The 24,522-nt window shown below is 45.1% G+C and overlaps 1 protein-coding gene across 2 annotated transcripts in view; it reads left to right on the plus strand.

Moving 5' to 3' along the window:
* The window catches only part of PARD3B (par-3 family cell polarity regulator beta), a 636,273-nt gene that overhangs the window by 266,859 nt on the left and 344,892 nt on the right, over positions 1-24,522 (plus strand). The gene's annotated exons all lie outside the window — the stretch shown is intronic.

The raw sequence follows: 24,522 nt of genomic DNA on the forward strand, positions 1-24,522 counted from the left end.
CAGTATTTCCGTGCGCTCTGGTTTCCATCACAGTGTCCCGTTGTCCCAGAAGCAGTTCAGTCATGCTGGCCACATGATCTGGAAAGCTGTCTGTGGGCAAACGCCAGCTCCCTCGGCCTGAAAGCGAGATGAGCGCTGCACACCATAATCGCCTTTGTCTGGACTTAATCATCCAGGCGTCCTTTACCTTTTAACCTTTTACTTACTATTGCATTAATGCTACCCATGTCAAGAGCTGGTGGTCTGTCAGCTCCAGTGATACCATGTTACTGCTTCACAGTTTTCAGAGAATATGAACTGGAAGGTTAAGGGTAGGTTGAACATGCTGGACCACAAAAGAGGACAGGTTGAAGAACCTAAAGCTTTCTCTCTCTCAACCCCTGGGAGTTTGCCTGGTTTCAGCAGGCTCCGCCTATTGAGTTTCAGCTATTTTTATCCACAACTTGGTTTTTAAAAACAACAACAGACAACTAAGATCCTCCAGCTTCTGAATGCCATGCATCATCAGCAAACATATAGAGCTGTTTATATCCACAATTTTCTCCCCCAAAGGCTCTAAGAATAAGCATTGAACAATGAAATGATGGACAATACGGAATAGTCAGCATTTCTGAAAAACTAGGACATTCAGGGTTTTTTCCTTTTTCCTTTTTTAAAGACACAAAGCATCTGCATAAGATATAATTTTATTTTCACCTGCTCTCTGCTGAATTTTATGCATGCAAATATTTCTTCTTACAAAATGGAACTCTTATCCCAGAACCCTTTAAAGAGTAGGCTTCTGAACATTTGGGGGGGGGCGGTAGAGAATTAAAATCAAATGTTAGATATGTATTGGTAAAGATATTTTCCTGCATGGAAAAATAACTGCTTTCCTAATTCTTTGAAGATGGCTGACAGTGTGATCTAATTCCAGTGTTTGGCCAAGTTACTTTGGTAGTATAAATACCTTGAACCATGAATGATTGACCTACGAAGTACCGGTACATGAATATATTTGTATTGATAATTTAAAATCTTTGCATAGGCAAAGCATTAAACAAAATAAACATTTTCAACATTCCCTGTGAATGTTCATTGTTCATATATCAAGACTAGTTTACCAAAATTAGAGAGTTTATGACCGAGACATTTGGGTTTTAGCCATATGTTTTTTACTAGCTCATTATCACTCAGCCTCTATTGTCCTGCTATAAAATAGAGTTGCAAGTATATAGCTCGCAGAAATCTTGTAATGATGCACAACAATTATAAAGCTCCTTGCAAAATGATTATTGATTCGTAAATGCAACAATGAGTTTGTGCCCTTGTGTAATCAAATTAGTGCTTCAATATTCTTGATCGCCGAAGAATTGATGCTTTTGAATTATGGTGCTGGAGGAGACTCTTGAGAGTCCCATGGACTGCAAGAAGATCAAACCGATCCATTCTTAAGGAAATCAGCCCTGAGTGCTCACTGGAAGGACAGATCATGAAGCTGAGGCCCCAATACTTTGGCCACCTCATGAGAAGAGAAGACTCCCTGGAAAAGACCCTGATGTTGGGAAAGATGGAGGGCACAAGGAGAAGGGAACGACAGAGGACGAGATGGTTGGACGGTGTTCTCGAAGCTACCAGCATGAGTTTGACCAAACTGCGGGAGGCAGTGGAAGACAGAAGTGCCTGTCCATGTAGTCACAAAGAGTCGGACATGACTAAACGACTAAACAACAACAACAATTCTTGATAAATGATGGAGACAGAGTCTCATAGCTGCAAGATCAGTTTGGCTTTCTAGTGGGGAGTTATTTGGGTGATCTATTAGGACTCATGCCATGGTAAACATGTTTAGACAACCTTTGAGAATGAATTTAAAAATACACATTAAATGTATAGTGGTTTTACCTGAGAAAGTATTTGCTGTATTCAGACAATCATGTATTTGCTTATTGAACTAAAACGTGCACAAGTCTTTTCCTAGTTTCTTTGCTCCTTTTCTTGCTCTGTACAGCAATCAAACCAGGAAATCTCTAATTAACCAAAGCTTCCTGTTTCATTTAAATTAGGAATTATGGTTACCAGCTTTGGAAAATCCAGGATTTTAAGCTAACTTCAAACAGTGTACTGTATAATATCCTGGCTTGTTCTGAAGCTGGTCACCTGTTTTGGATAAAACACAACACAATGGTTAATTAGAGACTTCCTGGTTTAATCCTGACTTGACCTTACTTCTACTATGTTCTACTATGTTCTTACTGGCAAGTAAGAGTGCATAAGATTGCACAATTAGTGTGAATGGACAAATGTTTTATAAATAAATAAGAACAAAGCTTTAATATAGTGTTGCCTTTTTCAGCCTTGTGCCCTCAGATATCATTGGTCTACAACCATTGGCCCTATTCACTAGGGATGATGAGAGTTATAGACCAACAGCAGCTGGGAGCACAAGGTTGGGAAAGGCTTATATAGCACATTTAACTCTCTATTTTCATGCTTCTTGGAACTGAGTGTTGCCCTCTTCTCAATTTCCTTGACTGTTTAGGTGCTCTGAGCGTCAGACTGGAGTCAGCACCTTTTCATGTTTGTTCTGGGTCAGCTCATTTTTTTATTTTATTTTTTGTCTTGCATTTCAGGCTAATGTAATTCTGTAAGGTAGATGCTGCGTGTCAAATTTAGTGACCCATGTTGAATTTTAAAAAATTGCACAGCAATGAAGGGGAAAGCCTATGGAACTTTCTCGGGCATCTAAGGCAAAGAGAATGATGGTGAACCTTGCATAACATCACAGCTAGCTCAGCCATAGACTTTCTTGTATACATAGCCGGTGTCTAATTGCATTTCGAAGTCCCCAAGGCACCCCCTAAATAAATCACAATTCACACAGAATTTTTGTTTAAGGTTTTTGGCATAATTTTGGCCACAACTTTATTAAAATACATAATGTGAGTGGTTGCTTAGGCATTGGTTATGACTATCTGTGCTGGTCCCGGGGGCTAACCGAGAGGCGAGGTCTGAATCCAGTCCAAGGTCGATGGTGTGGTATGGAGGCCATCCGTCAAAGCTGTAGCTAGGTCCAAGGCAGGGAGTCAGGTGGGGTCAGGAACTCTGGCAGAAGAGCAGGACAGGGTGCAGGCAGGAACAGGCTTGCAACAACATTGCTCCCGCAACCTGGGACTGGGGCAGACTGGCTTTTATCTGCCCCAAGGCATAGGGCGGCCCCGGTCCACAGGTGACTCGCCTCTCCTGGCCTGGAGGTGAGCACTCCTCCTGCAGGAATTTAGTTCCCTCCGCCTCTCTGCCCTGAGCCTCTGCAGCGCAGGAGAGGCTGAAGGGTTACTGGACCAAGAGGCAACCTCAGCTTCCTCTGACGGGGCTGAGAGTGGAGCACCTGCAGGCAATGGGCCCTCCATCACCTCAGGGGCCAGAGCAGACTCAGCTGGTGCCTGCACCTGAGGATCCAGCACAGGTGAGGACCCTTCAGGCTCAGGCCCCAGCCCCGGCTCAGCTGGTTCTGGAGGCGGGGACTCCTGTGCAGGCTGGGACTCCTCAGGTTCAGCCTCTGAGTCCGAATCCCAGGCCATCACACTGTCCCTGCCCCAGGACAGAAGTGACTTCCAGAACCCTGTGAAAGTCAGTAAGGAAAAACGTTTTGGGGAGAGAATGGGGCTGGGCACCATACCCTCCCCACTCCCTGCACATTCCCAGGGGCTTGCGCAGCCCAAGCCCCTTGCCAGGGATTCGGACAAAAGCATGGCGAGCCCCTGGATTCCTTTAATGGAATTTCCTTGCAGCAGCAGCAGCATTGGAGGGGCAAGCACAGCCAACCCTTACCCCTCCACCAACCAAATTTTAACCAATGCCTAACCCCAGAGCCTTACAAGTTGTGATGATTAGCTACGCAGTAGGCAAAAACCAAATGGCCCCAGCCAATCAGCCAGATGGACAAAATTCCTACCAGGCCCCTGCACCGAAAGCAGACAACCCCATGACAGGTATAGCAATGTCAAATGCAAAAGCCCTCAATTAGGGAGGGTGGGCGGGCGATCCAGTGCACACAGCAAAAGAGATTGCGTGCAAAAAATATATAACCTTCGGGCCAACCCACTCAATGGTAACATCAAAATCTCCCCAACAACTATTATAGCCCAATCACAGTCATGGCCATCCAAACGGCCCCGCCTAGCAACCAAGAGGGGGTGTCCTACTAGACCCCACCGCAACACGTGCTCTCCATGAAGGAGAACACGCTTTGTCATCGCCTGTCGTACATAAAAGTCAACTCACAGAGTTGTTGTTGTTGTTTAGTCGTTTAGTTGTGTCTGGCTCTTCGTGACCCCCTGGACCAGAGCACGCCAGGCACTTCTGTCTTCCACTGCCTCCCGCAGTTTGGTCAAACTCATGCTGGTAGCTTCAAGAACACTGTTCAACCATCTCGTCCTCTGTTGTCCCCTTCTCCTTGTGCCCTCCATCTTTCCCAACATCAGGGTCTTTTCCAGGGAGTCTTCTCTTCTCATAAGGTGGCCAAAGTATTGGAGCCTCAGCTTCAGGATCTGTCCTTCCAGTGAGCACTCAGGGCTGATTTCCTTCAGAATGGATAGGTTTGATCTTCTTGCAGTCCATGGGGCTCTCAAGAGTCTCCTCCAGCACCATAATTCAAAAGCATCAATTCTTCGTAGACATAATAAAATATGAAATATTACATGAAACAATAAGTCCCCCCCACAAAGCAACCTCTAATCATTTCCCTCTTCAAAACAGCTTATTGTAATTATAAGTGTAGTTCTGAAATTACAGTAATTCCTGAAATCAAAGAGAAAGTTATTTGAATCACTATCAAAATGGTAATGGCAGTGCCTGAGTCAGAAGCAGGCTGTGCTTGTTGGTCTGGAATGCTTTTACCATTTCCCTCTTAGCAGGATAAATTTCTAGAGAATCAGAATCAAGATTTTTTCTTGTTTTGCATAAAGAAAAGGTAGGTCCAAACACGTTCTCAGATCTCACTTGAGCCTTATATGATGTTGCCCCTCTGAAGAGAGAGAATTATACTAAAGCCCAGCTTTGACATAAATCCCTGGCCTGCTGTGAGCTCTCCCTTTCCCTCTTCCCTTCATTGGCACGCTGATCCTGGTGAGCTTAAACTGGACTTCCCTTCTATGAAGAACTGTGGGTTACTACAGTGGTGCCTCGCAAGACGAAAATAATCCGTTACGCGAGTCTCTTCGTCTAGCGGTTTTTTCGTCTTGTGAAGCATCCCTATTAGCGGATTAGCGCTATTAGCGGCTTAGCAGCTTAGCGGCTATTAGCGGCTTAGCGGCTTAGCAAAAGGGGGGAAAGGGAAAAGACTCGCAAGACGTTTTCGTCTTGCGAAGCGCCTCAAAAAACGGAAAACCCTTTCGCCTAGCGGGTTTTTCGTCTTGCGAGGCATTCATCTTGCGGGGCACCACTCTACTTTCAGTTTACTACTCAGAGTCTCAAACCAGGATCAGATCCGAAACTACAACTTAGGGAGCTGGAAATTTATTTCTGAACCTTTTCCCAGGTTTTGATGAAGAAATTCACCAATGATTATAACTGGAATTGGGGAAACGTTTATATCTGGCTGTGGGGAACTGGTAACAGCTCCCCCAGTACTTAAAATTAAAGCCTTCCTTTAAAGTGATCATTATACAGAGCTTTATTTAAGGCAATACCTCCAGGTAGTACCTTAATTGTACTCCTCGTGGCTCTGGCAATAAGTTCAAAAATATAAAAACAGTAGACCTTGGTGAAGTCGATTCAACTTAGAGGCACACTTGGGCAAAGTAGCTGGACTTCTATTCCTTGTGCAAGACAATGTGAGGTGAAACCTATTTCTAGCTAGTGCCAACCTAAACTAAATTCTCCTAGATCATATCGTATCGTAAAACCTTTTATTGGCATCACATACAACATCCAAAACAAATCAGTACAGAATTACCACTTCCCCAGTGGCACAAAACATTTGCTAAAAGAAAGGAGGCAGAGCAGTCTATCGTCACATCTCTTGGTGTCCAGGGAGATCAGATGTCTTCGACGACAAAAAACCAAATAGAGATATTTAGCCACTAACTTGGTGAGCTCCTGATCATTCCCCAGTAATAGAAAATGTATGACCTATGACTCTGGTTTCCATTTAGGGATACAGAGTTGATCTAGAAATTGCTGGCAGACATCAACATATAGTTCTCCTATAGGAAGGTTCATATATTCAGTGCCAGAGGTTTGCAAAGTTCAATCTGCCTTAGGGTAACACAGCTGTTCAGTTGCATGTTCAGTTCTACATAATACAGTCATACCTCGGGTTACAGGCGCTTCTGTTTGTGTGCTTTCAGGTTGCGCACTGCGCCGAAGCTGGGAGTCCCGGAACGTGTTACTTCTGGGTTTCTGTGCTTGCACATGTGCAGAAGTGCCAAATCACGACCCGCATGTGCGCAGACGCGGCACTGCGGGTTGCGAGCGCTACCGGTTGCGAACGTGCCTCCTGCACAGATCACGTTCGCAACGCGAGCATCCACTGTACTAACACATCAGGGGCGCGAGTGGCACTGTGGTCTAAACCACTGAGCCTCTTTGGCTTGCTGATCAGAAGGTCGGCGGTTTGAATCCCTGCGACAGGGTGAGTTCCCATTGCTCTGTCCCAGCTCCTGCCAACCTAGCAGTTCGAAAGCATGCCAGTGCAATTAGATATATAGGTACCGCTCCGGCGGGAAAGTAAACGGTGTTTCTTTGTGCTATGGCTTCCGTCACAGTGTCCTGTTGCACCAGAAGTGGTTTAGTCATGCTAGCCACATGACCCGGAAACCTGTGTGTGCACAAACACCGGCTCCCTCGGTCTATAGAGCGAGATGAGTGCCCCAACCCCAGAGTCAACTTTGACTGGACTTAACTGTCCAGGGATCCTTTACCTTTTACCTACCACATCACTGCCAAGAACAAGTCCAATACTATCATTGGAGTGTAGCTGTCATACTATCATTGGTGATGATGCTTTGCAAGGGGTGAAAGGGTAGTCATTTGAGGGAGCAAGAGACTTTTAGACAGCTGAGGACTGTGGAACTGGAGAAGCGAGGGTTGTAGGCTGCGATGCCAAATTAATTTGGAGAACTGTGGAAGAGGTGGGAAATGAAGTTGTTACCTTCAAAAACTTCCCTGAATACCTAGGAAGATGAGTAAGGCATCAGAATGAAAGTACAGTGGTACCTCTACTTATGCACACCTATGGTTACGTATCCTTCGGGATATGCACATGGCAAACCCAGAAGTATTTTTCCGGGTTTCACCATAGACGCATGTACAGAATTGCTCTACCACCCCGCGCACATGCGCAGAACAGGCACCTCCAGTTGCGGAAACCTCAGGATCCGACCGGAGCTCCGGAACGGATCCTGTCTGCAACCGGAGGTACCACTGTACTGTATATGCGGTGGTCTCTTGGCTACTGCCGTACTAAGATGCTTTCCATAAGTGGCCACTGAACTTTGCAACAAACAGAAACACCTTTTTTATGTATGTGTAGAATCATATGTTCTTCCACAACAGTAGCTGCCCAGCACTGAAGCTCTATCTCTTGAATTGGAAGCCGCTTGCACACGTAGCTTTGAGTGGGTTGCTGCACATGTTGCAGAATTTGAGCTGCTCTTGCAGGGTAGATTGTTTCGTGAGACGATCTGATGGCCGGCAGCAGACCTTCCAATATGGTTTCTCTGACTTCAAGTAGTTAGCGAGAGCTTTTTCAGCAAAAAAGCAAGGCTTAAAATGAAACAGTGCCAAGTATTTGCTGCTTGAATTCTGTTACTTATACATCCCTGGTAGCCATTGTTTTTCTGTTATTGTTAGCTTGCTTATTATCATTGTACCTTTGGCAGTCATAATGTCTTTTGTGATTAGCCATGCATCTCTCATTAGTTGTCAGAAAGCTCTCAGCACTGTATTCAGCTGTGCCATAATGGAAGCAAAGTTGGTAAATAGCTACCGGTTCGTTTTGCTTCCATATTTCACTTGTTCAGAAGAGTTAATCATGAGTATAAGCATCTAAATGCCTCCCCTACTCCATAACTGAAACTATATTTGCAGAGCCAAACTACTATGCATGTACGTGCTGGCTTTCTGTTTTTACATTTGGCACATCTTTTGAGTCAGACCGTGGGTAAACTGTTGTTCCTTTCTCTTCACCTCTTCCTCCTCTCCATCTGCAAAAACCCTTTGTTGGTTACTACAGAATCGGTTTCCAATTAATTTTTGATACATCCAATTAAACAATGTTTAATTAAAAATTTGTTTTCGCAGAAGGTGGGTGCTCTAGCGCTGCGGCACATTTTGAAGAGAGAGAAAATACTGGACGTTTTCATGCTACTGTTGCTTTCATGCCATAGTGTAGGGAAAAGAGGGAATTAGTTTTGCAGAGAAATGCAGTGCTGCCTAGTTGATCTCAATGAATGGTCTTGTTGTCCCTATTATCATGGATATATTCCCTTTTTCTCTGACCAAACTGGGTTTGTTTTTGTTTTTTGGTAGAAATAAAATGTGCATGCTCCAGTGCCAGTTCACAGCTTCTCCATCCTTCGAGTTTAGAGCCATTTTTCGTGTTGTTCTCTCCATTCAAACACACACACATGCACACACACGTGGAACATGGCGTGTGACTTGGGACATATGCCTCCCACATATAGGGCCACCTATATAGTCCTTTCACCTCCCCACTGATTTCTGGCTTCAGTTCTTCAGTAATTTGCCCCCTGAGCAAATACAGTGGTGCCCCGCAAGACGAATGCCTCGCAAGACGGAAAACCCGCTAGACGAAAGGGTTTTCCGTTTTGGAGACACTTCGCAAAACAAATTTCCCTATGGGCTTGCTTCGCAAGATGAAAATGTCTTGCGAGTTCCTGCAGGGTTTTTTCCCTCCCCCCCCCCTTTTCCTAAGCCCTAAGCCGCTTATCAGCTGATCCGCTGATAAGCCGCTTATCAGCTGATCCGCTAAAAGCCGCTAAACCGCTAATAGCGCTAATCCGCTAAGCTGTCAATGGGCTTGCTTCGCAAGACGAAAAAAACGCTATACGAAGAGCCTCACGGAACGGATTAATTTCGTCTTTCGAGGCACCACTGTAAAACCATGAGGTTGTATTTCCTAGCCAGTTATAGCAACCAACTTCCAAACTTTGTGTGTGTGTGTGTGTGGAGGGCGGTGGAGAATTGGAGACATGGAGATTGCTTTCTGTACCCTTGCTAAATATTTTGTATTTGCATCGGGGGGTGTGGCAGTACCTCAGATATGCAGATGACACAACCTTGATGGCAGAAAGTGAGGGGGAATTAAATAACCTTTTAATGAGGGTGAAAGAGGAGAGCACAAAATATGGTCTGAAGCTCAACATCAAAAGAACGAAGATCATGGCCACTGGGCCCATCACCTCCTGCCAAATAGAAGGGGAAGAAATAGAGGCAGTGAGAGATTTTACTTTCTTGGGCTCCATGATTGCTGCAGATGGTGACAGCAGTCACGAAATTAAAAGACGCCTGCTTCTTGGGAGAAAAGCAATGACAAACCTAGACAGCATCTTACAAAGCAGAGACATTACCTTGCCAGCAAAGGCCCGTATAGTTAAAGCTATGGTTTTCCCAGTAGTGATGTATGGAAGTGAGAGCTGGACCATAAAGAAGGCTGATCGCTGAAGAACTGATGCTTTTGAATTATGGTGCTGGAGGAGACTCTTGAGAGTCCCATAGACTGCAAGAAGATCAAACCGATCCAGTCTGAAGGAAATGAGCCCTGAGTGCTCACTGGAAGGACAGATCCTGAAGCTGAGGCTCCAATACTTTGGCCACCTCATGAGAAGAGAAGACTCCCTGGCAAAGACCCTGATGTTGGGAAAGATGGAGGGCACAAGGAGAAGGGGACAACAGAGGACGAGATGGTTGGACAGTGTTCTCAAAGCTACTAACGTGAGTTTGACCAAGCTGCGGGAGGCAGTGGAAGACAGAAGTGCCTGGCATGCTCTGGTCAATGGGGTCACGAAGAGTCGGACATGACTAAACGACTAAATAACTACAACAGTGTTGCAGTACTAGCACCATTGCAGAGGGGACCCAGGGGGTTGTCTCCAGTGTACTCTCCCCAATAGTGTTCCTTCCCATCTCACTGTCATTCGTTATGCATACGCACCACTGTACTGGGTCACTGAAATTCTGGCAACAGGCAAGGACAGCAACTTCTGGTCTTTCCACAGCTTCCTTGGTCACTCAACCTCATGGTATTGAAATCCGCCTGAATACGAGGTGGCCTGATGCGTCAGTGCATCTGGCTGTTAACCAGAAGGTTGGTGGTTTGAGCCCACTCAGTGACGGCCATGGGCCAGATTCCTGCATTTGCTATTATTATTATTATTAATTATTATTATTATTATTATTATTATTATTATTATTATTATTATTATTATATTCTTTATTACAAAAAACAGTTTACATCAAGCATAGACAAACACAATAAACAACATAAACAAACCATAAACACTAACAACATATCTTTTGACATTACACACATTTTAACTTCCGACTCACCTCATTGTATTTTTTACACCCTATTATTCTATACATAAGTGATATATAAAGAGTTGGGACCCGGGTGGTGCTGTGGGTTAAACCACAGAGCCTAAGACTTGCCAATCAGAAGGTCGGCGGTTCGAATCCCCATGACGGGGTGAGCTCCCGTTGCCCAGTCCCTGCTCCTGCCAACCTAGCAGTTTGAAAGCACATCAAAGTGCAAGTATATAAATAGGTACCGCTCCGGCGGGAAGGTAAACGGCGTTTCCGTGCGCTGCTCTGGTTCGCCAGAAGCGGCTTAGTCATGCTGGCTACATGACCCGGAAGCTGTACACCGCTCGGCCAATAAAGAGAGATGAGCGCCGCAACCCTAGAGTCGGTTACGACTGGACCTAATTGTCAGGGTCCCTTTACCCTTTATTCTATACACACTTCATTATTATTATTCTTTTGTGTTGCTTATCAGAAGAAATTTTTGTTATTAAGATTTCCTTACACTTTAAGATTCAATCTAAGTCTGTCAGGAGCATTGCATTATCAGAATACTTATAAAGATATTCTTTGAATATTGTCCAATCTTTAATAACTTTCTGATTTGATTTTCCTCTTATTCTCCCAGTCATTTTTGCAAGCTCTAGGTATTCTATCACTTTTCCCATTTTTAGCTATTAAAATAGTAGCCACTGTAGTTGCATGCTTAAAAAGGGTTTGAATTTTTTTGTATTTCTATCACTTTCCCCATTTTTAGCTATTAAAATAGTAGCCACTGTAGTTGCACGCATTAAAAGGGTTTGAATTTTTTTGTATTTCCATGGACATAATGCCTAACAGAAAAGCTTCAGTTTGTTTGTTTTTAAGGAAAATTTGAAGATATTTTTGAGTTCATTATATATTGTATCCCAAACTTCTCTTATTTTCACACAGTCCCACCACATGTGCATGAAGGTACCTGTGCTGGTCCTGGGGGGAGGTTACCGTGAGGCGTGGTCAGGGGCCTGGGTCGAGGGTCTGTAGACTGACCTCCAAGGGCGAAGTGGGGTCCAAAGCGAGGAGCCAGGCAAGGACGGGAACTCTGGAAGAACAGGTCTGGGTGCTGGCCGAAACAGGTCTTCAATGAGGTTGCTCCCACAACCTGGGACTGGGCTAATTGGCCTTTATCTTCTGTGAGGCCAGGGGTGGTCCCGGCCCCCAGGTGACCCGCCTCTCCTGGCCTTAAGGCGAGCACTCCTTCTGGGAGAAACCATTCCCTCCGCTTCTCTGCCCTGAGCCTCTGCAGCTCAGGAGAGGCTGGAGGGTTACTGGACCCAGGGGGAGACTCACATTCCCCTGACAGGGCTGGGAGAGGCACACCTGTAGACACTGTGTCCTCAACCCCCTCCAGAGCTAGAGTGGATTCACCTGGTGCCTGCTCCTGAGGATCCGGCACAGGTGCAGTAACTTCAGAATCAAGGCCCTGCCCCAATTCAGCCGGCCCTGGAGGCGGGGACTCCTGTGCAGGCTGGGATCCCTCCGGTTCAGCCTCTGAATCGGATTCCCAGGCCATCACAGTACCTACCCCATTTTTACATCTCCAGCATACGTCTGAGCTATTTTTATACATCTTGGTCAATCTGGCCGTGATCAGGTACCATCGGTACAGCCTTTTCATTACATTTTCTCTCCAATTGTAACATGCGGTGAACTTTATGTCTTCTCTCCAAAGCCTTTGCGGTTGGACTACATGGCTCACGGGATCCCTTCGAGCTCTGCAGTTCTATGATTCTGTGTTGCTTTGGTTCTATCTCAGCCTGGGCATCTAACCTCAGGCAGAAACCCATCGCACCAAGCATGTCTGGTAGAAATATTGGGGGAATGAACGAGGGGAGGGTGTTGGTGGTGAGAGTTTGCTCTAATGCCTGAGCTAGCCAGGCTGCTAAAAGGAGTTAAATAGAAATGAATGAGTTGGAACTGAGGGGAAGGTTGCTCTTTGTCAATTACGGGTTGCATCTGCTGTTCCTTGGTATAAGCAATTATGTAAAGAATAATATGATCTCTATTTGGAATATGCAAATGTGGCCGGGGTTCAGAAGCCAGTGACCTGAGAGGGGCTGCAGAAAGGATGAAAGAGTGGCAGGTGGCTAAATCAGCATCCATCCCTCTGTGACTGGTTGCATGTTTTTTAATATATATATATTTTAAAACAAACTCTATATAACTGGATTATGTTGACTGTATTTTCTCTGCTTCTAAACTGGGCAATAGTTTAGCTGCCACGTTTTTCTTTATGTATGGAATGTCTTAGGGCACCTAAATTAAATACAATATGACCCTCAGCAAACAATTCCAAGGTTTGACCTCCTAGCCTTTGCTTTACAGACCTGAAAATTACAGTCCATCTAATTTAGAACAGTGGCAGTACAGATGGTTTGTTCTTACTTTTGCAAATAAGCAAGACAGATGATATATCTCGGTGTTATCGGAGTTCAGAAAGGAAATGAGGGGAAATGGCTAATTACCGTACAATTTATTGTAAGGATGATGCCACTTCCTATTCATGCACAATAGGATAGTTGTATAGACAATAATTGCCACATTATGCACTAAAATGCATTAACTGGTCACGTGTACACCAGTGTTCTTCGCCAGCTGCATGACAAAACGATTTTTTTCCCTCCTAACTTGTAACAGAAGACGAATACCATTTTTAAAAAGCTTAGCATTTTATTATTTATATCAGCATCACTTAGCTGTTTTCCACAAACCTATTTACACAATGCCTCCTTCGGCCTTGCACAAGTGATCTGAAAGAACTACAGCCGCGGAAAATGCATTAAAAACACGAAAGCCCTGTTAGCTCTCCTTGGTGTAAGTTAAACAAGGAATTGAGTGATATTAACATATACCAGTGTTGCTGAACAGCTGCTCAAGACAAAATGTCTGGCAGTGTTAATGCAGAAAAAGGACAGTTGTGTATATATAGGGAGTTTGTGGGAGTGTACTATAAGTATGATTTTCTGATGTAATTTGAATCTTACATTGAAGGGTGAATTTTTCATCATGCACATGAATTTTCAACTCCTGTTTTGTCCTAATCTTTACTTTCCAAGTGAAGTTTTATTCAGCTCGTTAGAGGAATTGGGAGCCATGCTATACAAAAAACAAACGCTACATTTCTCAATAACATTTCTCAAAGTTGTCCATGATTAATGTACTTTAGCGAGCCATATGAGCAGAAAAATACTGTTGTACATTTGTCTGCTACTGGTAAGTGACTAATAGGATTTTCACCCACATAGTGCTTTCTTTTAATTGGAGAGTCCACCAAGGTTTACTTGGGTTTTTATTTTATTTAATGATTTTTTTAAAAAACCCCATAAAAATGCCTCAGTATGATCATTTTTGCAAGAATATGATTTTTGGGTGTTTTTGCGAGATCTTGTGCAACTGACTGAAGCTTTTCCTTTCATATCTGCAAGGGCAAGAGTGATGAATCATCCATGTACTACTTTTAGAGAAAACATTCTCTCCTGCCAACCTAGCAGTTCGAAAGCACACCAGTGCAAGTAGATAAATAGGTACCACACCGGCGGGAAGGTAAATGGCGTTTCCGTGCACTCTGGTTTCCGTCACAGTTCCCCGTTGCGCCACAAGCGGTTTAGTCATGCTGGCCACATGACCCGGAAAGTGGACAAACGCCAGCTCCCTTGGCCTGAAAGCAAGATGAGCGCCGCAACCCCATAGTCGCCTTTTATTGGACTTAACTGTCCAGAGGTCCTTTACCTTTACCTTTTACATAGTCACCTGATTTCATCTTGCCGCATAGGACCAAAAGCAAGCAGTATAGTGCTGAGTATTTGTGCTGCCACTGCAGAGCACTTAACATGCTTCATCAATTAAAAACTCATGATTATGCAACACCTCATGTACATTTGCACCTTGCAAGGCCTCGGACAAATCAGAGAGCGGGGGTACGACAGGGATAGCTCAGCCGGTAGAGCATGAGACTCTTAATCTCAGGGTTAGGGGTTCCAGCCCCACATTGGACAAAAGATTCCTGCATCACAGAGGGTTGGTCCCTCGTAGTCCCTTCCAACTCTATAATTCTATCATTCTGTGACGTACCTTGCTTTTCCTTGTATAAGACGAGGGGTTTTTTTTGTTTAAATTTTGTTGTTTTTGTTTAGTCATTTAGTCGTGTCCGACTTCGTGACCCCATGGACCAGAACAGCTAGACACTCCTGTCTTCCACTGCCCTCCGCACTTTGGTCAAACTAATGCTGGTAGCTTCGAAAACACTGTCCAACCATCTCATCCTCTGTCGTCCCCTTCTCCTTGTGCCCTCAATCTTCCCCACATTAGGGTCTTTTCCAGGGATTCTTCTCTTCTCATGAGGTGGCCAAAGTACTGGAGCCTCAGCTTCAGGATCTGTCCTTCCAGTGAGCACTCAGGGCTGCTTTCTTCAAGAATGGATCGGTTTGATCTTCTTGCAGTCCATGGGACTCTCAAGAGTCTCCTCCAGCACCAGAATTCAAAAGCATCAATTCTTTGGCGACCAGCCTTCTTTATGGTCCAGCTCTCACTTCCATACTTCACTACTGGGAAAACCATAGCTTTAACTCTACGGACCTTTGTTGGCAAGGTGACGTCTCTGCTTTTTAAGATGCTGTCCAGGTTTGTCATTGCTTTTGGTCCCTCTTAGTCCCTTCCAACTCTCCAATTCTATGATTCTGTGACGCACCGTGTTTTTCCGTGTATAAGATGAGGAGTTTTTTTGCTTAAAAATTGGGCATTGTCTTATACACGGATAGTGGAGAGTTGGGACAGGCGATTGGTGGCTGCTGTGAGCAGGAGATTGCCAGTGGTGTATTTGTAGGTGATTGGTGGGTGCGGCGAGGTCTGCTGGCTATTGGCTACTGCTGCAATTGGGCGGGTGATTGGCACTGGCTTTTGGCGAGTGTGCAGACAATGGGTGGCTTTGTCGATGTGTGTGCGATTGGCTGTGGCAGTCCTGTGGGTTTGTGATTTTCGGCAGCAACCCCCCCCAAAAAAAGCTGAAAAAGTCTGGGCAATCTCCCCCCCCCCCCAAATCTCCCCTTCTCTGAGTCAAAAATACGGTAATTCAGAATACTGAATGGGCTTTGGGCTGAGGCATTCAGAAACTTCAGTCCTCAGAAAAGGTTGAGTCCTCAGAAAAGGTTGCAAGGTTTTTAGCTAGGGCAATCAGAATAAGATCCACTATTTGACTATTGATTCAAAACCCTAAAATGTATTTTATATAATTGACTTTTTATTTCTATTCTTTGTATATTGTATTGTTGTTTTATTGCCATGGCCAATGGCTGACACAAATAAAGATTCCTTCCTTCCTTCCTTCCTTCCTTCCTTCCTTCAGTCTTCCAGGAAAACTCTGCCATTGCAACTTGCTATTCTCTTCCAGAGGACTTTCATAGGGAGACTCCAGCATTAAAACTGCTCCATAATAAGCTTAGAGTGATGTTTGATTCTATCTGTTTAGGTTTGAATTGAGATAATGGTTTCCTATATCAGCCCAAGTTTTAATTAAATTAGCAATGTTTGGATGGGCATGTTATCTCCAACTTTATATCTAATGGTCACAGACCATTTCATTTGCCTTTTGACATTCCCACCCCCCTGCCCTCCCATTGTACCTATGTATATGTGGGTCCTTATCACTCTGTTCGTATTTAACACAGAATAAGACCACTTCACAGGTTTGCATACTTCCTACTTCCTACACACTGATCCCACCTGATTGCCCAGATGCTGTCAGATACGATTATTTGGGCTATATCAGTGTTATAATTGGATCAAGTTTGTTCTAATATCTGCTTTTAAGACCATGATCCCAAGTCATAGCACTAGGCTGTCAAACAGTGATCAGTGGGGTCAAAGTGAGTTGTCCTCCCTCTGACCAACCAAGTGTACAAATGTGTTATTTCTTTTGGAGAGCATCTGAGGATTTTATACTGGGATACACTGGAGGAAAATTATTTCCCCGAACAGACTGTGTTGTTATATGGTAATCTGTTTCGCTGTGGTACTGCATAAATACATTGTGGTGAGACTCTACACAGTTTTTAATTACAGTGGTACCTCGGTTTTCGAACAGCTTAGTTCACGAACAACTTGGAACCCGAACGCAGCAAAACCAGAAGTAGGTGTTCCGGTTTTCGAACTTTTTTTCCGGAAGCCGAACGTGTTCTGTTTGGAGTCCCCCTGTGTTTCCTGTTGCGCTGCTAATTTGCGCCCCCCCCCCAATTGTAATTCAAGCCTTCAGTTTCTGATTGCAGTGTTCTGAGGTGATATTCGGAGCTTATTTTTGGTGCTTTTGTTTTTCTATTTATTTTGCGTTTTTTGCTTTGAGGCTTTTTCAGTTAATTTGTTTTTGTGACTGTGTGGATCACAGTTCAGCTACTGATTGATTGATTGATTGTGTGACTGTGGAAGTGGATAAAAGCCCCCCATCTAAACAATGACTATCATCAGTGCAGATAAGAAAAAAAAAATAATTTTTATCATCTACAATACTGTTTTATTTATTTTATAGTACAGTACATTGTTTATTGCTTTCATTTTATGGACCAATGGTCTCGTTAGATAGTAAAATCCATGTTAAATTGCTGTTTTAGGGGTTGTTTTTAAAAGTCTGGAATGGATTAATCCATTTTGCATTACTTTCTATGGGAAAGCGCGCCTTGGTTTTGGAATGCTTTGGTTTTGGAACGGACTTCCGGAAAGGATCTAGTTTGAGAATCAAAGTACCACTGTACAAGTAGGAGGGTTCACTCCACCCCTTTAAATTTATATTTTAATTTGTTTCGTTGTAAATGCTTTTTATGCTGGTTCTTCTCTGACTGGCCAATATTCATATTTGCAACACTTTGATTCCACATGGTTATTAGAATTCCTGATCTATGATTGCAGTCATGGGATTGTTGTCTTTTACATGACGGTGTATGTTTTGAGTCCACAGAGTGGGAAGTGACGGAGACAGGATGTTTGTGTTACTGTGTTCCGTGAAGTGGGACTATTGTCCTTTGTTCTTTTTCTCTTTGCTGTCTGATGCTCGAGAGAGAGGGAGCCATGTTGCAGTGTTCTGTGTGTGTTTATATGTAAATAAAGTAGATTAGCCAAAATGCTGACTTGCTGAGGTTTGTTACGCAACTGCGCAAACTCTGCGGATCTCTAAGTGTGCCGGTGTCGGTTGGCATCGGTCGCTGGGATGTTCGGGCTGAAGAAAGCTTTTGAAGCTCCCGAACGATCGACCAGGAGGGAGGGAACATGCCAGTCAGGCATGTGTCTCTGCCAGAGTCCTACTCGAGTGTAGGCTGAACTCCTGACAATGGCTTCTAACCATGATGAAGGCAGCAAGGAAGGGGAAGTACTGAGAGCCTTTGACATGTCTCTGTAGAACAGCAACAGGGGGGAAACGTTCTTCAATTGACGGACCTCATTCCCTCATGGGTGACCTTCTGGAAACAGCTTGCTAAGGTCAAGGGGAACCAGAGGCCAAAGTGAGTGGAGTTGTGGATGCGACTCTTCCTCTTCCCAGTGTAATATGCTGCATTGCAGGCACACAAAAGGCAGAGGTTTTCGATACACATTCTGCCCCCACACCCACAAAAACAACCCTTCTCCATCCATGCAGGCAAGCGAAAGAAGAGGCCTTTCAAATTGCTCTAGGTCCGAGGCCGGCAACCTTATCCGAGAATGGGCCGGTTGACGCTCCGTCTGTTGGAGGATGGTCTGGAGCATGTGCGCATTCTTCCAGGTCAGAGGAGCGCCCATGCGCATGTGCACACACGCTATTTCCGGTGTTCCTCTGACCCGGAAGTGCGCCAGGAATAGCATGTGCGAATGCGCACGGGCCCTTCTCCATCCCGTACACGTGCACACATGCTATTTCTGGCGTACATCTGGGTCAGAGGAGCACCTCTGCACATGCACACAGGCGCCACCAACCTGGAAGTTGGTCCCCACGCCGGGCTGGGCCGGTAAGAAGGGGCAGCAGGGGGGCTGTGGGCTGGTTAGACAAGCCTCTTGGGCTGTTCCGGCCCATGGGCCTTAGGTTGCCGACCCCTGCTCTAGGTGTTACAGTGGTACCTCGCAAGACGAATGCCTCGCAAGACGGAAAACTTGCAAGAAGAAAGAGTTTTCCATTTTTCGAGGTGCTTCGCCAGACGAATTTCCCTATGGGCTTGCTTCGCAAGAAGAAAGCCCATAGGGAAATCTCCGGGGACCTCTTTTAAAATGCTGGCGGTCTGGAGCAAAGACTTTTGCCCACCGCCCGCCTTCAGAAGAGGTCCAGGACCTCTTCTGAAGGCCGGCGGGGGGCAAAAGTCTTTGCTCCAGACCGCCTGCCTTCCCGGGATAGCGGAGAAGCGCAGCGCGTTTCTCCGCTATCCCGGACGGCTTTTGACTTCTCCGCTGTCCCAGGCGATCTTAAAATGCTGGCGGGCTTCGCTGTCGACCCCCAGCATTTTAAGAGCCCCCGGGACAGCGGAGACTTCGCTGCCACCCGCCAGCATTTTAAAATCTCCCCGGGACAGCGGAGGCTTCGCTGCCGCCCGCCAGCATTTTAAAATTGCCCCGGGACAGCGGAGGTGGGGAGAAGGGCTTTTCTTCCCACCGCCAGCCTTCAGAACAGCCTTCTGAAGGCTGACGGTGGGAAGAAAAGCCCTTGTCTCTCCCCCCCCCCCCAGCCTTCAGAAGAGGTCGGGGGACAGACTGTCCCCGGACCTGGTCTGAAGGCGGTTTCCATAGGAACGCATTGACTGAAGACAAAAAACTCGCAAGAAGAAAAAACTCGCGGAACGAATTAATTTCGTCGTGCGAGGTACCACTGTACTTCAGAAGTTTTTAACATATAATTTTCATTGCTGCTTTTACTCTGCATTTGGTGTTTTATTGTAATATATCCTGGCATTATTGCATTGATGGATGGCATGGAAATAGGTGCTGTTCTCAGGCCCTCTCTCAAGATAAGGCATGGCACACATGCAAGCCTCCCCTTATTTTGAAGTGGCTGTGCTTGAAAATTGGGGGTCCTCTTTTTAGTCTACAATCCTAAGCACACTTAACAGGGAGTGAATTCAGTGGGATTCTTCCGTTTAACTTTTGTGGCTTTCTAAACTTAGTACATCCTTTTGAAAGCATACATGGAACCATACTGATCCTCAGTTAATAGTATTCCGGTATTAAATTTCTTTTTTATTCATCATCCACAGAACAATGCCCTACTAGATATAAGCAGCTGAGCAATTAGGGAGAGAAATTGAAGGAATAGGAAAGCAAACCAGACACTTTCCTCATAATGTGCTTGCTATTCTTTTTTTGAATGAAGACCCAAAAAGAGAGAGAGAGAAAAATGCTATTGGAGTGTCTCCCCAACCCCCAGTTGAATAAACATGTTCTGGGCAAAGCCTATAAATAAGACAAAACCTCTCTCCTCATATGTATATTGTTGTTTTTGACAAATTGAACCAAGAAAGTATTGCTGCACACCACCCCAGTCTCTGAGCAGTTCTTATTCGGGGTCTGTGTTTCTTTTTGGGAAATGAGGCAAAGCATAGACCATGATGTCTTTGTGATATATGGTTTATTTACACATGTATACAACCCAAGCCTAAGATCAGTGCCTGATTGACGTATAAGCAAACAAGCTATAGCTTAGGGCCCCATTCTCTTGGGGGGCCCCAAAAAATTTAAAGGGGAAAAAACTGGCTGTACATTTCCAAAATATAAGATAAAAAACAAATAAAATAAAACTTACATACAGCAACAGTGTTTTGTGTTGTGTAGGCTCCTATGATGTAAGTAATGGGCCCCGCCTGCTAGCCTGTTCCCTAAAATGTCACTGATTTGCTCATTTCTATATATAGCGCAAGGGATGCGGGTGGCACTGTGGTCTAAACCACAGAATCTAGGGCTTGCTGATCAGCAGTTCGAATCCCCGTGACAGGGTGAGCGCCCGTTGCTCGGTCCCAGCTCCTGCCCCCCTAGCAGTTCGAAAGCACGTCAAGTGCAAGTAGATAAATAGGTACCGCTGCGGCAGGAAGGTAAACGGCGTTTCTGTGCGCTGCTCTGGTTCGCCAGAAGCGGCTTAGTCATGCTGGCCACATCGGCAAGCTGTCTGCGGACAAACGCCGGTTCCCTCGGCCTATATAGTGAGATGAGCATGCAACCCCAGAGTCGTCCACGACTGGACCTAATGGTCAGGGCTACGTTTAACTTTACCTTTATATATAGGGTGCCTACATTCTGCATGGACTGGTTGCATGGCAACGTGAGCAAATGGCTTTAGATACCTATTAGGTCCATAAATTACAATACAGTGGTACCTCGGGTTAAGTACTTAATTCATTCCGGAGGTCCGTATTTAACCTGAAACTGTTCTTCACCTGAAGCACCACTTTAGCTAATGGAGCCTCCTGCTGCCGCTGCGCCGCAGGAGCACAATTTCTGTTCTCATCCTGAAGCAAAGTTCTTAACCTGAAGCACTATTTCTGGGTTAGCGGAGTCTCTAACCTGAAGCGTATGTAACCTGAAGCGTATGTAACCCGAGGTACCACTGTATAGCATATATCCAACACAAAAAACCAGTGTCAGTTTGTTGTTGACAAAGGACAGCTGGACAGATAAAGGGCCCCATTACCTTCAATAGCTGAGGACCTCATCAAACCTAAATCTGGCCCTGCCTAGGATGGAGGGGTTTGCAGCATCAACATTCCAAGAGGGTCTTGCTTCCTCCATGGGTGCAGCCTAGGATCCCAGCCAAGATCCAACATCATGCTCTGTCTACTGCTTTGCATCTGCTGCTCACGTGACTCCTGGCCCTAAGCTTCTAACCCACGTTGCTTTATCCGCGGCGAAAAAGGCGCCACTCATCTGCTGTCTCACACTGGGCTCCTTTTATCCATTGTGTTCTTTTTCAGTGGCCCATCTCGCAGCCTATCACCTCACATGGAAGTTAAAAAGGTAAAGGTAAAGGGCCCCCTGACCATTAGGTCCAGTCGTGACTGACTCTGGGGTTGCGGCGCTCATCTCGCTTTATTGGCCAAGGGAGCCAGCGTACAGCTTCCGGGTCATGTGGCCAGCATGACTAAGCCGCTTCTGGTGAACCAGAGCAGCGCACAGAAACGCCGTTTACCTTCCCGCCGGAGTGGTACCTATTTATCTACTTGCACTTCGTGCTTTCGAACTGCTAGGTTGGCAGGAGCAGGGACCGAGCAACGGGAGCTCACCCTGCCGTGGGGATTCGAACCGCCGACCTTCCAATCGGCAAATTCTAGGCTCTGTGGTTTGACCCACAGCGCCACCCGCGTCCCTCACATGGAAGTTAGCCTTGCTTAATTAGCTTTTAACACTTGGCTTAATTAAAGGATTAAAAGTGTCCAGCTCAAAGCTTGACGCACACGGGTCTGACTTAATACACATGGGTCTGGCTATTAAACCTGTTTAACAACCCCAAGCCTCAATTAAATTCTAGCACCTACTTGGGCCCAAGGTTTGAGGGAGTCCAGCACCCTATCAGGTATTTTCCTCTCTCTGGACTTGCATTATTCAAGTGAGATCACCAACAGTATCTTCCCTCCTAAAATGAGTTCAGGTGACTGCCAGCCCTTCACTCTAAACCGGTTATTCCACTCCCTCCACTGTGTTTTCTGGGACTATTGTCACTCTGGATTCCATGGCTATTGAGCGTGCTCAGTCTTCAGGGGGTTTGCCCTGTTAGGCACACACACACATTAGGGTTTCCTTAGGCATATTGACACATCCACACACCCCTTGGTTTGTCATTGCCTCCTTTTTGGCTGCCCCTGAGTTTGCCATTAAGAGGAGTGATACTTTTCTAAGTTTAATTTTACTTGGAAGGAGGTGAGGAAGCAAAAGGTGAGAGGGCTGGTTTAATGGTTCCTTGTGCTAGAAAGATGGCAAGTGTGATTGTATAGATTGCAATGGTATTATAAGTGAGTTTTTAAATTGATTTTTTTAAAAAGGAGCAGGTGGCACTGTGGTCTAAACCACTGAGCCACTTGGGCTCGTCTATCAGAAGGTCGGCAGCTCGAATCTGCGTGACGGGATGAGCTCCCGTTGCTCTGTCCCAGCTTCTGGCAACCTAGCAGTTCGAGAGCACGCCAGTGCAAGTAGATAAACAGGTACTGCTGCGGCAGGAAGGTAAATGGCGTTTCTGTGCACTCTGGTTTCTGTCACGGTGTTCTGTTGTGCCAGAAGCGGTTTAGTCATGCTGGCCACCTGACCTGGAAAGCTGTCTGTGGACAAACGCCGGCTCCCTTGGCCATAAGCAAGATGAGCACCACACCCTATAGTCAAGTTTGACTGGACTTAACCATCCAGGGGTCCTTTACCATTTATTTATTTATTTATTTATTTATTTATTTATTTATTTATTTATTTAGTAAGCCCTCTTGTTGCCTTCAGAGTTTAATATTGATTAGTATCTACTCTTGAACAGGAATTCTTAAGTAAAAAAAAAATCTAAACTTAGAAGCTGCCCCTCCAAGCACTGGAATAATAGACAATATCAATCCCTTTTCTGTAATACCCATGAATGGCTCAGCGATGCTGAAGATTCAGGCCGAGAAGAGAGATTATATTCCTTCATAAACTCTGTTCCGTGAGAAGTTTTGATAACAAAGTGGTGGTGGTTATGCCACGGGAGCTGAGCAGAATTGATAACAGCATGCCACAAAGTTCAATTAGGATTTAGTTTATTAATGTTTTACAGTATTTCATCGCAAGGGGATTATTCAGCTTCATTTAGTGCGTGGAGAAAGTAGGTGCAGCAAAAAAAGAATAAGTGTAAAATAAGCTAGGGTGGGCTTAATTAACAATGAATTACTTAGGAGAGGTGAAAACGCTATGGAAAGGAACAATTTGCATCATCACAAAGATAACAATAGTTTGTACAGCCCATGTGCATTCTTGAAAATGCATCCCAGTGGACTGCACTGCCATGAAACTAAGCTGGAATTGAGCAAAAGTAATGAATAGCAGAGTTTAAGTATAAGTGAAACTGAGCTTCGCAGAACTTCTTCCACCTGTCTGGGACAAGGGAGTGCTTTTGACCAGTGTTTTGCCTAGGCACAGTCAGGCTCATCCATATAGCACTAAACCATAGTTTAGTGTGCATAAACAAATGCCGGCAAACCTCGATGAACTGAAACAACGTTGTAAAGAAGAGCGGGCCAAAATTCCTCCACAACAATGTGAGAGAGGGAAAAAGTCCCACAGCAAACGATCACTTTCAAGTTATTGCTGCTAAAGGTTGTTCTACAAGTTATGTGCTTAGTTTTTCACACATTTTGGCTTTTAATATATATATATTTAAAATAAATCAGGACACAGGGTAATAGGTCATGTGTTGTTGTTCATCTCAGTTTGTATTTACCTAATGTTAAGACCTGCTAAGGAACAGGGTCCATGGGGTCACAAAGAGTCGGACAACAACAACAACAACAACAACAACAACAACAACAACAACAACATTGTTATTATGTCCTGAGATGTAAAACCACAGAATTCAAAGAGGATGTACTTTCTTTCCCCCCATGACTCTAGTCAGGGCCGTCTTTACCTGGGGGTGCAGGGCACCCAGGCACCAGATTTTGGGGAGAGCCAGGCGCCCACTGCTGCAGCCGCCTAAGCTCTTAACTATCTACCTGTTGTTGTTGTTGTTGTTGTCGTCGTCGTTTAGTCGTGTCCGACTCTTCATCCCACGCCAGGCACTCCTGTCTTCTACTGCCTCCCACAGTTTGGTCAGACTCATGCTGGTAGCTTTGAGAACACTATCCAACCATCTCGTCCTCTGTCGTCTTCTTCTCCTTGTGCCCTCCATCTTTCCCAACATCTTCAGGTATCTGAAGAACTGTGCATTCACACGAAAGCTCATACCTAGAACTAACTTAGTTGGTCTTTAAGGTGCTACTGGAAGGAATTTTTTTATTTTGTTTTGTCCCAACATCAGAA

The sequence above is a fragment of the Podarcis erhardii genome, assembly GCF_964252035.2.
Source record: "Podarcis erhardii genome assembly, chromosome: 1".
NCBI lineage: Eukaryota > Metazoa > Chordata > Lepidosauria > Squamata > Lacertidae > Podarcis > Podarcis erhardii.